This window comes from Rhinopithecus roxellana, chromosome 4 (genome assembly GCF_007565055.1).
Source record: "Rhinopithecus roxellana isolate Shanxi Qingling chromosome 4, ASM756505v1, whole genome shotgun sequence".
Classification (NCBI taxonomy): domain Eukaryota; kingdom Metazoa; phylum Chordata; class Mammalia; order Primates; family Cercopithecidae; genus Rhinopithecus; species Rhinopithecus roxellana.
The window spans coordinates 94571866-94578925 of NC_044552.1; the positions used below are offsets into that span (position 1 = coordinate 94571866).

General features: G+C 37.1%; 1 pseudogene; it reads left to right on the top strand.

Moving 5' to 3' along the window:
* Positions 1-3459: 3459 nt before the first annotated feature.
* On the top strand, positions 3460-4467 carry LOC104660083 (annotated as a pseudogene).
* Positions 4468-7060: the final 2593 nt, after the last annotated feature.

The following is a 7060-nucleotide window of genomic DNA, read 5'->3' on the forward strand; positions in this document are numbered from 1 at the left end:
AAGAAAATACAACTGAAAATAATATGATTTTGCAAATGTAAGCAAAAGAAAAAATGGCATAACTGATCCACTTCCAGTATAGCCCAATAATCAGACACATTACATACACATGAGAATCTAAGCAGAATTGTCAAAAAGTCAGCCCCCAATTTTTTAATTATTGAGAAGATTATTCCAAACACAGTTTTATACCTTCAAATGTTGAGAATAAATACAGTAATAAATTTATGATGTGCCTTGGGATATTACTAAATAATTAAATGAAAGCATCACAAGTAGGAAGGTATTTAAAAAGCAAGCTGTTAGAATGTTATTAATAATATATTTTTAGAGTAACTTTTTATGTTCATAAATCAAATGTTATTTGCTCAGTCTTTATCTCATTATTTTCCATTTCACTTTTTGTATAGATTTTATAATGAACATAGTTTTAACACAGAAGTAGGTAAATAAGTTACAAGTCAGATGTCAGCAAGATAGCGGAACAGGACTTTGCAGTGCTCATCCCCTGCAAAAACATCAATTTGAATAAGTACACGTGCTTGAAAACACCTTCACAAAAAACTAAGGAATCCAGGTGAGAGACTACAGCCCAGGAATGTAGCACAGAAATAAGAAAAGACACACTGAAGAGAGTAGGCAGGACAGTTTTACATTACCTGCATCATCCTTCTCCCTCCCAATCCCAGGCAGTATAACATGGAGAGAGAACCCTGTGCTTGGGTGAAGGAGAAGGAAGCAAGCACAGGACTTTGCCTCTGATCAACACTAGGACTCTCCCAGTAAAATCCAGCACCATATAGGTCCCCATGGCCCTAGACTATAGCCTTATATCCACAGAGTAAACTTCTAGGCCCACTCCCGCATAAGGTTGGATCACACAGCCCCAGTCTCCAGGCCTACCCAGAAGACTCATTCTGTGAGCCCACCCCACCAACAGTCTGCATTATTGTAGCCCCTGGGCAGGCTCTAGCCTCTGAACAGGCCCCAGCACTGGGCTGGCACCAGTGGCCTTGGGCTTCAGGCTGACTCCAGCACCAGCCCAGCTCCTACGTACTCTCAATCCAGGCTAACCTTTCTGACCCCAGGCTTTAGGCTGACCCCACAGATTCAGTCTTTAAGTCCACAACAGGTCCAGGCCTACCCCAGCAGCCCCAGGCTTTAGGTTCACCGGTGTCAGGCCAGCTCCTGTAGCCTTAGACATCAAGTTGACAATCCATGGACCCATGCTCCAGGCTAGTCCCTGTGGCCCCAGCCTCCAGGCCCAACACAGGCCCAGGCCAGTATAAAGCCAGGTTGGCTCACATAGCCCTAGGCTTCAGCCCTGCCCTAGAACCAGGACAACTCCAGGATCCAGGCCAGTCACAGTGGCTCCAGGATCCAGTGGGTCCAGGGTCCAGGACTACCCTAGTAGATTCCAGTTCCAGAACAACCCCAGTAGGCTAAAGTTTTGGGGCTACCCCTGCAGAATCAGGCTCAAAGCCCACACCAGCACCAAGTTAACCCCTTTAGAGACAAACTTTAGGCTACATCCTGTAGATACAGGCTCCCGGCCTGCCCTTATAGACCCAGTCAACAAGTCCACCCCAGTAGATCCAGGCTCCAGGCACAATCCCATGGACCCAGATGCCAGGCTCATGCACCTGCTCACCCAGGCACCAGTCAGCCTGCCCAAGGACTCTAGCAGAAAGCCGGCCCATGAAGAATACTAAAAGCCTGGCCCCAAATTTCTGAACAGGCTGACTAGTGATGAATTTTTCCAGATAAAGCCAATATGCAAAGACTAGAATAAGTCCTTACTTCTCCAAATGTACTGACACCAATGTACAGCCATAAGGATTAAGAATAATCGGAAACATCATCAAAGGAACGAAAAAAGTACCAATAAGGAGCACTAAGAAAACAGAGATGCACAAACTGCCTGAAAAATAATTCAAAACAATTCTTTAAAGGAATCTCAATGAACTTAAAGAAAATATATAAAATCAATTCAACAAAATCAGGAATACAATAAGCAATCAAAATGAGAAATTGAACAGAGAGAATAAAATTATTTTAAAAGTTGAAATCTAAATTCTGAAGCTAAAAAATACAATAAGCAAAATAAAAAAAAAATGTAATAGAAAGTCTTAAATAGCTGAACTGATCCAGCAGAAGAAAGAATCTGTGAACTGGAAGATAGGTTATTTCAAAATATACTGTCAGAGGAGAAAAAAGAAAAAAGAAATAAAAAAGAACTATAAAGCTTGTGCAACTTGTGAGACAGCATCACAAGAGCAAATACTCAAACCAGAAAGTTTTCACAAAGAAGAAAATAACAAAGGACCAGAAAACTTGTTAAAAGAAATTGTAGAAAATTTTCCAAATTTGGATAAAGATATAAATATCCAGGTACAGGTCAAAAGTCGCCAGTAAAATTCAATAAAAACAAGACTACATCAAGACATGTTATGATTAAACTATCAAATACAAGAACAGTCCAGGCACAGTGCCTCACATATGTAATCCCAGAACTTTGGGAGGCCAAGGTAGGAGGATTGCTTGAGTCCACAACCAATCTCGGCCACAAAGTGAGACCCCTGTATGTACAAAACATAATTAGCTGAGCATAGTGGTACATACCCATAGTCCCAACTATTGGGAGGCTAAGATGGAAGGATCACTTGAGACCAGGAGTTTTAGGCTGCAATGAGCCATGAACACATCACTGTTCTCCAGCCTGGGCAACAGAGGAAGACTCCATCTCTAAAAAGTAAATAAAATAAATAAAATAAAATAAAATAAAATAAAATAAAATAAAATAAAGAACAAAGAGAGAATCCTAAAAGCATCAAGAAAAAATAATCATATTACAGATAAAGGAGCCCCAATAATGCCAAGAGCACACTTCTCAGTATAAACCTAATAAGCCAGGAGAGACTGAGATTATATATTCAAAGTGCTGAATAATAATAATAATAATAATAATAACAACTGCCATTCAAGAATACTTTAAATAGCAAAGCTGTCCTTTAGAAATAGAGGACAGATAAAGACTTTTTCAGATAAATAAAAGCTGAGGGAGTTTATTACCACCAGAACTGTCTCACAAAAAATGCTAAAGGAAGCACTTTAAGCTGAAAGTAAAGGATGCTAACTAGTAGCAGGAAAATATGAACATATAAATCTCACTGTTAAGAGTAAATACACAGTCAAATACAACATACTCTAATACTCTAATGATGGTGTATAAATCTTTCATATATTTAGTATGAAGGTTAAAATATAACATGATTAAAAATAATAATAGCTGTAATAAGTTTTAAAAAAATGCACAATACAAAAAATGTAAATTGTGACATCAAAAATATAAAATGCAGTTGGGAGAAGCCAGGGGTGGTCCTAATTGGTAAGGAAAAGGTAGTCTAGGACAGTTGACTTGTAAGTGACACTAATTCTCTTCACCCCCAAGAGTCGATTATGGAAGATTCTTGCAAGTGTAACACATCAGAGACAGCATCTCAATCTGGTTCAGCAGTTCAGGGAGCTCATATTTCTCATATTACTAAACAGATGGCATTAAGATGATCTGTACTAATGATAACGGTACCTCTTCTTGGAGAGCAAGTACAGGTTCAGGATGTCATCCAGACAGCTCAGTCTTCTGTAATTCACCCCCACATGTGCCAATAGTATGATCTTTATCAGAAGGTGAGGAGTCTCAGGACCCATCTGACAGCTTAGGCTCGTTATGGAAAGCCTACAGGATCCTAGCACAGCATCCATCTTACAGAAAATTTTTTAAAGACCTATCTTCTGAAGATATATGGGACAGAAAAGGAGATGAAGAAAACCCTGGAGTTTTTGCTGTCACTTCTGTCTGTTCCACTCCTATCTCTCAGAAGGGCAGCAAATAGTACATTGCCTTTGTCCCCAGTAGAGACTCACCATTGGCCAGTCCAGGCACAGCTAGAGTCCAGAGACTTCAGACATAATTAACCATGACAAATTCAGGCAATACTCAGCAAGGTACAACTATTCTCTAGTATATGTAGGTCTCTGATGGACAGCAAATACTTGTGTCCAGCAATCAGTTGGTTGTACAGACTGTAACAGGAGATATGCAGACATATCAGATCCAAACTACCTTCAGCTACTTCTCTGCCACAAACTATGATGATGACATCTTCTATGACTCTTACATGTCAAACAAATAATACAGAAGACCCCCATTTGAAAGGAGAAATAAGGTTAATGAAAAATAGATTGCTTGATGAACTTGACAAGTTGATTCTAAAATGTATAGAAGAGTAAACAACCAAAAACAGCTAAAATATTTCAGACAAGAAAAGCCACTTGAGACTATTACAGAAGGAAGAATATGTGAAAAGCCTAGAAAATCGAATTATCATTATGAAAAATGAAAATAAAACTCTAATAGAAGAGTTAAAAACTTTGAAGAATAATTATTTGAATAAAAGTGCTTGATTCTTAAGAAAGAAGATATTTTTGTGGACCTTCATAAAAATTAAATAAAAATTTTAGTGGAATTTTATAAATTAAAAGGTTAAAAGTGAAACTTTTTATTTAGGCTTTTGCAACTCAAGGATAAGAATCTTGTCCAATTTATCTGGTGACAGAAGATTAAGTAGAAAATGACCCCAAGGCAGCTACTAGCATGAATGAAAGCTTTGTACAAATTAAACATACTCAAGGAGCAAGAAATAAACTCGCAGCAATATGAATTTTCTAAATAACAATAGCTGTCAATCCAAAATGGCAGAGAAGAAAAAGTTTGGTAAATTATATTTTTAAAAGCAAATTAATTTATCACATAGGACTGCATTTCTAGGTCCTGAAATTTACCTTTTTCAGTTATGTGTGTGTGTATTTTATTCCTGCCAATAAATTCTCAATTACAAATATAAATGAAAACCCATTAAATTAGTAAACATACAAATTATGTGTTTTCATTATGTATACTTGTTCTATTGTCAAGTCTTTAAAATGGGGTTTTAAAAGTTTGTTTGTTGGACTTGAGAAGATTTTCAAGACTGGGTTAATTATTTTTGAGGTCTTGTTCTAAAAGGCATATAAGGTACATGAATGAAGTATGGTGATTTTGTAACATTTTTAAACAGTTCTCTTTGACTACCTACCAACCTAACTCCAGGCAATATTCAGGAAAAACTCAATACTACCTCAGTAAGTAGTCTTGATTGTATACTATCTTGATAAGTAGTTTACTACTATCAAGTATACTACCTTGATAAGTAGTCAAAGATAACTGTTTAAGAAAATTGTTTGTTTTAATTCTATTCTTTGTATGCCATTAAATATTCATTATGTACTCTGTTGTGCTTTAATAGAATGGAATGTTCACAGGCTCTTAAAATGTCATTTAAAAAAACTTTCTGAAGATTCATACCAAAGTTTTTTCAAGAAGTTTTTTTTTTGCTTGTTTGTTTGCTTGTATTTAAGTTCAAAGATACATGTGCAGAATTTACAGGTTTGTTATATGGGTATACATGTGCCATAGTGGTTTGCTGCTCCTATTGATCCATCCTAAGTTCCCTCCCCTAGACCACCACTCCCCAACAGGCCCTGGTATGTGATGTTCCCCTCCCTGTGCCCATGTGTTCTCATTGTTCAACTCCCACTTATGAGTGAGAACATGTGGTGTTTGGTTTTCTGTTCCTGTGTTAGTTTGCTGAGGATGATGGTGTCCAGCTTCATCCATGTCCCTGCAAAGGCCATAATCTCATTCCTTTTTACAACTGCATATTATTCCATGGTGCATATATACCACATTTTCTTTATCCAGTCTATCATTGATGGGCATTTGGGTTGGTTTCATGACTTTCCTATTGTAAATAGTGCTGCAATAAACATACGTGTGCATGTATCTTTATAATAGAATGGTTTATATTCCTTTGGTTATACACCCAGTAATAGGATTCCTGGGTCAAATGGTATTTCTGGTTTTAGGTCTTTGAGGAATGGCCATAATGTCTTCCACAATGGTTGAACTAATTTACATTCCCATCAGCAGTGTAAAAACTTTCTTATTTCTCCACAGCCTCACCATCATATATTGTTTCTTGGCTTTTTAATAACTGACATTCTGATTGGCATGACATGGTATTTCATTGTGGTTTTGATTTGCTAATGATCAGTGATGTTGAGCTTTTTTAAATATGTTTTTTTTTTGCCACATAAATGTCTTCTTTTGAGAAGTGTCTGTTCATATTTTTTGCCCATTTTTTGATAGGGTTTTTTTTCGTTTTATTCTTGTAAATTTAAGTTTCTTGTAAGTTCTGGATAACAGACCTTTGTCAGGTGGGTAGATTACAAAAATTTTCTCCCATTTTTAGGTTGCCTGTTCACTCAGATGATAGTTTCTTTTGCTGAGCAGAAGCTCTTTAGTTTAATTAGATCAATTTGTCAATTTTGACTTATGTTGCATTTGCTTTTGGTGTTTTCATCATGAAGTCTTTGCCCATGCCTGTGTCCTAAATGATATTGCCTAGATTTTCTCTTAGGATTTTTAGAATTTGGGGTTTTACATTTCAGTCTTTAATTCATCTTGCATTAATTTTTTACAAAGTGTAGGAAAGAGTCCAGTTTCAGTTTTCTGCATATGGCTAGCCAGTTTTCTCAGCACCATTTATTGAATAGGGAATCCTTTCCCTATTGCTTGCTTTTGTCAGGTTTGTCTAAGATCAGATGGTTGTAGATGTGTGATGTTGTTTCCGAGGTCTCTGTTCTGTTCCATTGGTCTATATGTCTGTTTTCGTACCACTACCATGCTGTTTTGGTTACTGTAGCCTTGGAGGGTAGTTTGAAGTCAGGTACCATGATGCCTCCAGCTTTGTTCTTTTTGCTTAGGAGTATTTTAGCTATATGGGGTCTTCTTTGAATCCATATAAAATTTAATGTGGTTTGTTCTAATTCTGTGAAGAATGTCAGTGGTAGTTTAATGAGAGTAGCATTGCATCTATAAATTACTTTGGGCAGTATGGCCATTTTTAGGATATTGATTCTTCCTATCCATGAGGATGGCATGCTTTGTCCTGTCTTA